The sequence below is a fragment of the Atta colombica genome, unplaced genomic scaffold (genome assembly GCF_001594045.1).
Source record: "Atta colombica isolate Treedump-2 unplaced genomic scaffold, Acol1.0 scaffold58, whole genome shotgun sequence".
Classification (NCBI taxonomy): domain Eukaryota; kingdom Metazoa; phylum Arthropoda; class Insecta; order Hymenoptera; family Formicidae; genus Atta; species Atta colombica.
This window is the reverse complement of record NW_017259548.1, coordinates 1,926,978-1,937,347: the sequence shown is the minus strand read 5'-3', so window position 1 is coordinate 1,937,347 and position 10,370 is coordinate 1,926,978. Positions and strand designations below refer to the sequence as shown.

The 10,370-nt window shown below is 27.3% G+C and overlaps 1 long non-coding RNA gene across 1 annotated transcript in view; it reads left to right on the top strand.

The window, feature by feature from the left end:
• The window catches only part of LOC108692052, a 10,622-nt gene extending 565 nt beyond the window's left edge, over window positions 1-10,057 (top strand). Inside the window, exons 2-3 of the long non-coding RNA XR_001931949.1 lie at window positions 23-558; window positions 8,908-10,057. This is a non-coding gene — a long non-coding RNA (uncharacterized LOC108692052). The remainder of the gene's footprint in view (window positions 1-22; window positions 559-8,907) is intronic.
• Window positions 10,058-10,370: the final 313 nt, after the last annotated feature.

Below are 10,370 nucleotides of genomic sequence, written 5' to 3'. Positions count from 1 at the left end.
ATGTACATATGTTTCTTGTAAGAGAATAAAGCGGAGAAAAAAGGTGCGCAAGGAGGACGAGATACGAGAAAGCGTACGAGAAAGGTGAAAAAGAAGGAAGAATTGTCCATTTCCGGAGGTGGAGATTTCCTGCCGCACTTTTCCCTTCCCTCTCTTAATTTCCTCCTGCTCCCATTGCTCATATTGCGTATACGATTGTGAAGTGCCCTCGCAACGTGAGTGCATCGCAAAGACCATATAACGAAGTTAAGCGGCGCCACGAACGTTAATAAAAACGTTTACTCAATGCATGTATGATTTACCCAGAGTGCTGCGGATAAATTACGCGAAGCAAATTCCGCATGCGAGATACAAACGGAATAAAGGGATTCTTCTCGATCAAGTGCGCCGCGCCGAGCCGCACCGGCGGATCTCGCGTGATTACTAGATACAGTGTTGCTTGCGTGTGACGAGAGCCAGTGGACCCTCACGCGAGCACCGTCAATTTATCCAAAGCCTTCATTATACGGAACAGCCAGTGAGAGCCAGCGAAAGGGAGAAAGAAAGACAGATGACAGGGTAAGTTCCTTCTATCATAATGAATTTGTTTTTGCCTGTCTGGTTGTAATTGAATGTAAATGCTGCGCGCGCTAATTTTCGATAGAGCATAAACAACTCCTATTATCAAAGGAGAAAAGCAACGTAATGAAGGAAGTAAAAAGTAATAAAAGAAATAAAAAAGAAGAAATAAATTTTATAATTTTTATTAATAGTTAAATTGGTATAATTATTGGTATAAAAAAAAATCTTATACGCATTATCAAAATAAGTTACTCTATTGTTGCGCGCGCAGCTTCTCTGAAGTTACCGCTATTAATTTTCAACTACTTTCTCTTGGAATAATTTATAATGAAGAAATTCATTGTAAATTCATTGTATATACAATGTATTCTGACATGGTCCTTGTGTGGCAATATATCATGATGCCTAGCTTAAGTGATATGATATATCGTAAATAGGATATTGAATAGAATAATTATTGACTATTATTGAAAAAATTACATATGCATTACATATACTCGCAAATAAAATAAAAAACATTTTACTTAAACATTCTTTTTAAATTATATTTTTTTCTCTACAGAATTTTCAGAATTGTATTTGTAACAATGATAAAGAATGAAAAGTATTCTATTGTTACTTTTATACAGTTCGTTTATCTTTTAATTGTACAATAGCGAATATTAGCATATTCACAAAAAAATATACGAAAGTCATAGGCACATTTCAATTTAAATCAAGCTTCAATCTCGAGAAATCCCGCGCGTAAATTTTACGACGCAGTTGATGTCACGCAGTATTGTCAAATTCAGTGACGCGAAGTTTCAATTGCTTTTAGGCAAGGAAACTTGCACTTTCTGCAATTTTTGCGTTATACAATTTCATTTCATTTCATTTTGGCAGTAGTTTATAAAGTTATATCTCAGTCTTGTCACTTTAATTACTGGTGTTTTGCGCAAATTTTTATTTAGCCGTTGATATTCTTATAAGAAAACTGTAATCTTGCATCAACGAAATTCGGATATCGAACACAAGAAAAATATTATCAATTTACGTTTACAGTGTTTTATAGAATGTTTCTTCTTCTGCAACATTTTACGAATATATGCGATTGTCTTGAAAACTTGTGATTTTAGTTTTTGTATAAAAAAAGATTAGATTATATTAGATTATATTAAAAATGTATTAGAGATGTTTCTAATAGTATATAATTAGCAAAATATTGTTTTGTCAATATGTTAAATTATGAAATTTACTATTATATTTACTAAAATATATATATATTTACTAAAATTACTATAATTAACCAACTGGTATTAATGCAAATTAATATCATATCGATAATGAATCCTCAGAGATAAAGTTACTTTATAAAAATAACTAGATACAGTTACAATTTTCTTGTTTAAAAAGTAACTGTTACAAATACTGTTACAAGTTACTGTTACAAATTTTAAAAAGTAATGAGTTACAGTTATAATTATTCAGTCAATAGCTTTTTCGTTATCATTATAAAATAATTAACGTAAGTAATATTTTGATATTACTAGAATTAACAAAAAAAAGAAGATTGATTTACGTTTTTACATGTTATACTATATTTTATTTAAAAGATAAAAAGTATTAAATCAGAAACACAGAAAAATGTAAGGCAGTAAGATATAATCAGTAAATGAATCTTTCAATCGCAGTAGAAAATATAAGACAATAATTTTACGTGCTCTACTGTGATGGCCGCTTGGTCGCTTTGCTTACTTACTGCTTACGTCTTACTACCTTACGACATTCATGCAGATAATAACATTGACAATAAAGAGGATTGAATTGTAAAAACGCTATTATTAACATGATATTTGTGCAAATAATTCGCTTACGAGAGATAAGTTAACATTAAACAAAATTAAATTACTGTTTGTCTTCTAAACGTAGCCTTTATCTTCTAATAACCAGTGGCGCACCTATTCAGATTCTAATCAATCACATTAAATTGATAAAAAATAAGTTTAAATGTGTAAAATAGTTGTAAAAATAATTTAAATTATTACTATACTGAAAAAAAATATAGTCAATTTTAATAAATATTTAGTGGAATACTGCCAACTAAATATTTATTAAATATAAAAATATATTTATTTGATACAAGAAATGTTAATTTGATTTAACAATCTTTTTTTTACTGAACAGATATTTATTTACTATAAGTAAATGTTTAGTTGGCAGTATTGAACTAAATATTTATTAAAATTAACTATATTTTTTTCTCAGTGTTACTAAAAGAAATGTAACTAACAATATTGTATAAACAAATTTAGTTACAGTTAGAGAAAAAGAAAGTTAAGTTAGAGTCTGAAAAAGAAAAAATATCTTTAAGATCTAATGAATGAATCTCTTGATAATATTTAATTTTTAGGTAACCGTATATATTGTGAAAACGGATCTAACTGTAACTTAATCGCAAGTAACTAGTTACTCTTTAACTCTGCTAATACACTAGAAAAAAAGTTTAGTTTAGAAAGTTTACATTAGAAAATTCTGATTGAAAATGAACAAATTAGATTTTTCTTATAGAAAGACAGAATTTATTACAATTATATAACTGAGATAACTAGAATTCTGATTGATATGATGAAAATTTTTTGGTTCGTCCATTTTCAATCAGAATTTTTTCTCAGTACAATAATGAGTACTTTACTCATAACTAATAATGTTATAAATAAGGATGATATTGATTATTAATATTAATAATAAAAATAATAACAACAAATTTATTGAATAAAAACTTAAAAAAAATAAGAACAGTAGGTGCACAGATCAACAAGTTAAAGTGTGACGACATATTAGAATAAAGTTAAAAAGAAATCTGAGTTAGATTAGTCGAGGTCTCTCGCGCGATACAGTCACTTGCGAAAGTATTTAAGCAAGTATTAAATAGATAATCGTACATTTTTAATATAATTTTAATGGTTTTATTATATTATTATCTGAAACATTACATTTAAGTTAAATATGAATTAAATGTAACTTTAATGCTTTTTTCATCAGCATATACTTTATTAAACAGCAGAGTATAAAATAATTACATAAGAAAATTCAGGAGAGCGATGATAGCATAAATGAGAATAATGTACACACACAAGAAACTGCGAAAGTGTATGTGTGTGTTTTAGTAAAAGTATAATTTTTTGTTCTCGTAATTTATCTGAAAGTACGACTTTTGCGAGTGATTGTACCGATGGCATCTCTGTTGACGTGCCAGGAAGTCATCGTTAGTTAAAAAGTTGCAATGAGATACAATGTAACTAGACAGGATGTATTCGCTTCCTACCACGATGTGGTTGTGCTTCTTGCTTTATCGCGAATCTATTCGTGGAGATCGCATTCGCGATGATATCCTGATAACACAACATACGCATGATTTATCTCGAGCCTCTTTCGCGCCGCGTATAATTAAATATATTATATATAATTAGCACAAAATAAATTTTCAAGAAAGTTTAGTTTTAAAGATGTCTTTACATATTATTTATGCAGATAAATGTTCTTTGCAATATGCAATGCTAGACTGAATAGAAATATCATGAATCTTTTTGACAATAGAAAAATAAAACGTAATCGAAAAAAGATGATGATTACAGAAATATATTAAATTTTTGAAATCTCTCTGGATGTGCTTCCTTTTAAGAATCACGAATAAAGTTAAATGATTATGTAATTAATTGTACGAATATATCCTTTAATATTATTATGCAAGTAAATCTAAAGTTAGTATCTATATTATTATTGCAAGTTCAATATCTTGGTATTAAAATTATTACTCTATTCGGGATTCTTTTTGCAATTCTATACTAAATTTTGTGTTACCTCTAATTAATATAGACTGATGTATATGTATAATTGATTAGTTGAAACTACGAAATATATTGTGAATTATTTAACTCTATAAGCAATATTCGCATATCATACGGATTTTAAATTCTCGCCATTATTATTATCGCAACGAAAAGCAATCATTATACCACCAATATAATTTGTGCTATAAGAATTATATCATTGCTGACGGATTTTCTACAAGTACTAACATTAAAACCTAAAATTTATAATGAGTTGAATGTTTTTACGTTTAAAAATGAGAAATAAATACGGGCCGAACGAAGTATATATACTAAATGTTGTTCTTAGAATTGCAAAAGGAAATATACGTTTATATATTAGATGTAGTAAAAAGAAATCCCATTATTTTTCCATTCAATTTCATGCAAAAATAATGGATTTCTTTTTACTACACCTAATTATAAATGGAAGAAATAATATAATTTTAGTTTCCAAAGAATTGCAAAGAATATTTATCATTTAGTTTGAATTTATCATTTATCATTTAGTTTGAATATTTATCATTATTATATTTATCATTTAGTTTGAATATTTATCACAGGATTTATACATAGATATGCATTTTAGAAATATAATTGTATTAATATTACAATTAATTGGCTATTAATAATTTCGCTTTATAACCATTTTTAAAAATTGTCAGTTTATAACATTTTGTAATGATTTATATTGGCAGAATTGAGATATAACCATGCATGAAATATACAATAAGAAATATAAGAAAATTGTATAGTTGTTCAATATCACTATAATTATATATAATGTACGTATATTTCGAAATGACTATGAGACTCTCATTTGTGAAATATAATAGAAAATAATATTTACGAAGATTTTTATTTTTGGATGTTTTATAAACAATATAATAATTACGTGTGTGTGTGTGTGTATGATGTAATGAATTTTTCTGCAATTATTTCTACCAGCATGATTTTGTCTATCTTGCTTTCTTAGTAACACACGGCGTTGTGATTTGCAATTCACATTATTCTTTAGTTTCCATGAAAGTATGTTTGGAATTCTAAATAATAAATACCTTCGTGATTCTTAGAAAATATAATGATATAACAAATAATTGGTTATGCACTGCGATTCTGCATGAAATATGTTTCTTCTATGGCATTCTCGCATTCGAGAGTATATGCGAAATTACAAATAACTTATTCTGAAAATTGTGCTGAATTATGCCTGAATTGCTAGATTCATATTTGAATAATAAAATCGTAATATAAAAAAAGAATACATTAAAGAATAGTGAAAAATGATTTTTACACACAATCTTCCACTTTATAATTTTTTAAGTTGTGCTAAGTTGTGCTAAGTTGTGTTAATATTGTGCTAACATTGTGCTAAGCTTAAGTATTATCTTTAAATAATGATAACAACAGAAGTTATGACAAAAATAATTTTCGATGATTTTGATTACAACCAGTTTACATTCGCATTAGTTATTAGGTGATGCTTTAGCACAAAGTTAGCACAACTTAGCACAACCTTGCACAATTAAATAATTGGAAAAAACGCAAATTGGAGGACTGTCTTAAAAATCACTTTTTATTTTTTATATGACAATTTTATTATTCGGACATGATAAAATACAAATCTAGTACAATTCAGTATAATTGTCAAAATAAATTAAAAGTGGGGGCTAAATTTTATAGGCGAAAGCAAACGTATTATCTAGTAGATTTTGTTTTGTTCTTGTACATTAATTAACGTAACGGCTTAAATAATTAATTTTAATTTGAATTTATTATATCTCTATTTTATTATTTTATTATTTTTTTTGTAAATGTTAATTTTATGCACAAACATCAGAATTTGTTTTTATGTCAATTATCAAATTTTATAGTTTATTATTTTAGTCATATTTACCAAAAATTATATTTGTATACATATATTATATTAATATATGTGTATAATTTATATTGTTAGGTACATCATATAACACATATGTATTTGAATGATGTTTACACTTCTTACTTAAACTTCCTGCATTTAATTCTATTCTAATTTTTGTAGATGAGATTATGGTTAAATACAATAAAATTATTATGATGAAATTAATAAGTTTTAAGTAACATCTTTTAATAACGCTTTATGAAATCTAGGAAATCTGAATTTTGTTTTATTTTGAATAAGTGTCCTGTTTATCTGCGATTTGCGATCTTTCATTTACAAATATTTAATCAAACAGGTTTTGATGTGGTTTCTCTAGTATGGTGTATTTTTTACCTCACCTCACTACCATGACTATCTGCAGCGATGCCAGGAGAAACATATCTTTACCTTCATGAGATCGTGACTCTCCATCCTTTATAAGTAGTTTTAGTCATGTCAAGATTTATCATAATTTTTGTAGAGATTCAGAGCTTATCCATTTCAGGCTATCTTTTATCTCGAGGCTTGAAAATACTAATAAGTCTGGCCGAATTTCGTTGTTGCACAAACGTTGTTTTAGGACAAACGACATGAGATATATTTTTATAATATCTTTTCGTCAATTCTAGCCAACATCGATACGCATGTAATGTTTAATTGCTGTTTAATATCAAATTATACGAGCATCGCTAATTTGCTTCCAATATATCATGTGCCAGTTACAATACAATTGAACTTATGCGATTTTGCATTAATTACTTTAGTTAATCGAAGATTTTATCTTTATCTTTTTGAAATGAATACCGATTATTATATTCTATATAATGCTGTAATACTAAGTATGTTTTTATTTTTTAAGTAATGTTTGTTGTTGCATAAATCGATCGAATTTAACAGACTCTTAATTATTATAGTTTTAATCATCGTAAAAATAAATTATAAAAGTATTTTGCGTCATGAATCTATATAGATAAAGTATTCCATTTGACGATATATTACACATTGATCATGATAATAAAACAATTGACTCGCGTATAGTTGATATTATCATGATAGTTGATATTATTGTGTCACTTTATGAAATCAGTTTTCATGAAGTCGCCTTTTCCTTTTTTTCTGATATCTGCTAGGATATGATTATATTGTCACAGTTTAGAACAATTCTTGAATTTTAATTATTTTAAAGTATAATAATATAAAGACTTGTATGATTGCAACGCAATTTAACGGTATCGTGACTTATTTCGAACTTTTTAAATGGATGACTTAAAAATAATATATTTAAATAGATACAAATAATTCAATATACAATTTAATATAACAAACGTTTCGACTTACAAAACCTTCTTTAATGATAATATTAATGTCATAATCTCTCTAACAAACATTTGATCTCCTATCAAATGGATTATTTCAAATAATACTTATTATAATAGAGGTGATGTTTAGTTCTTATATCAAAAAATCAATAGCATATTATTACGAAATATTATTACGAAGAAAAGAAAAAGATATTTCAGTCAAAAGATTATTCTATAACATCCAAGCAGAATCAAACTCCTTGATACCATCGAGAATCCAGTCCGTCACAAACTCGAACAAATCGACCCGAGAAGCTTCCACACAGCCATTCCATCATTCTGCAGAACAAATCTACAAACCATAATAAACTTATTGATTGAAGAAATAAGTAATTATAGAATCAATTACATCAAACTTACAAATTAACATATAATTAATAATAACTGTTAATTTGTATAAAATAATGTATTGAACCCATCCCAACACTAACAATATGTACGTAAAATAGAAGTTGACTGTTAGATGAATAAGAAGTGTTATAATGTATGTAATTATTGTAAAGCTCATAATATAAAATTAGATTAATACAAAATTAGAATAATATAAAATTAAATTAGTCTAAACACTCACTGATCACTACATATTATTGATTCAAATCATAATTTTAAAGAAAATGTCAAAATCTTGGATTGGAAATTGGCGGTTTAATACATTATTTTATACAAATTAACGTGAGCTGATATGTAAGTTTGATATGATTGATTCTATAATTGCTTATTTCTTATCAATGAACTTATCATGGTTTGTAGACTTGTTCTGGTGGAGTGTGGAGAAAAAGTTTTTTGGGCCGACTTGTTCGAGTGATTGGCTGGATTCTCTGGTTGAGGAATTTGATAGGATGGTTCTGTTCTTGAACATTACGGAACAATCTTTTGATTGAAATACCTTTTTCTTCTCTTTATAATATTTTGTAATAACTTGCTACACTGACTTTTGATAAGAATTAAACACATCTTCTCTGTTCACATCGCCTCTGTAATAAGTATTACTTGAAATAATTCGTTCGATAGGATAGGAGATCATATGTTTGTTAGGGGGGATCATGACATTAATATTATCACTAAAGAAGACTTTGTAAGCCGAAACGTTTATTTGAATTATTTGTATCATTTAAATATATTATTTTTAAGTAATTTGTTTTAAAAAACTTGAAATAAACGATACTATTAAATTGCATTTTAATTATTTTTTTTTATCATTTAAATGATCAAAATAATTTATTACGTATTTCAGAAAATAGAGTCATGGATATCTGGATGGCAATACAAAGGATTTGCAATTCTACATATAAAGTAATAGATAACAATTATCGCCGTTATCTCATTTGAGCGAAGATACGTTCAAATCCGTTTCTTCGATCTCAATAAGAAAATCGATCACGATTATTGTGACAAGAAAACAAGAGATCAGCTTTTCATCCATTATTATTCTGTAAGCGGTATGGGCAAGGTGAAAAAGAGGCTATCTTCGTTAGAAATTCCTAGAACGCAGAGTGGGCGAAAGAAACCAATGTGCGGGCGATGCGATGTTCATGGAGTGGAAGTTGTGCTCGAGGGACATAAAAAGTATTGCAAATTTCAACAATGCGCATGTGTAGATTGTTATTTTTTTCTGGCGGAACAGAGAATAGCGGCAGACAAGATAGCTCGGAAACGAGCGAGTAAGTTGAGTAAAGAGAAAAAAATTAGTCACGTAGAGGTTAGTATTTTTCTTTTCTCAAAGCATAAGATTTGACAATAGAAAACTTGTTACCATTGCGGTTGCAAAAAATTGATGAAATATTTATTGATTTGATAAATAATTGGAAATATAGAGATTTTTCCCCTTCTCCATATCATGCTGTCAACATGTCAAATTGGACAGCAGAAAAATGCATATTTTTTGTTTTCATACGTAATATTAAAATGGAATTTTTTGTTCTCATACATAACATTAACATGAAATTTTTTTTATTCTTATATGTAATATTAAAAGACATGTATTTTCAAGTTTTAATGCTAAAATCATAATGTTTTTCGAGAAATACACGGAATTTTTAAATTACGCGAATTCTGAAGTCACGATATCTTTAGAATGTTCCAATTTCCAAACGATTTAAAATGCAGAGCTCAGCGATTAATTATTTTAAAACGAATTTATTATATTTTACGCGTGCATAAACAAATTTTTAAATAATATAAATTTTATGATATATACATATATTGAAATACTTTTTCAAAATTTTAACTTTTTCCTTGGAAGGAGGAATTACAAAGTATAAAAAATGTAATGTTTCTCGATTTAATATCATTAAAAGAGTCTAGTTAGAAAGTGTAATGTCTTTGGAAACATTTCGAAATGGAAATAAAATTTAAAATCGCGCATAGTTTCTTATGCATTAGAGAGACCCGTCAAAAATATCTTGATCGGTAATGCATGAGTATTGTGAATTAATTAAGGATTGGATTAAAGAATTGCTAATTTTTTTTATTTTTGTTTCCCAATTCAATTTATGAAATCTAAATCTATATTTATAAATAAATTAAAAGCTTTATTTCGCCACTTTGAAAAATTGCGCAAATAAACTTCGAATTACACTGATTTATATTTTCAACTTATTTTTATATTGAAATCGAACCATTAATCTTTATCTGAGAATAAACAAATTTTTAATTTTTTGCTAATATGCTGCACATTGCAACCGTAATGTATTTTTC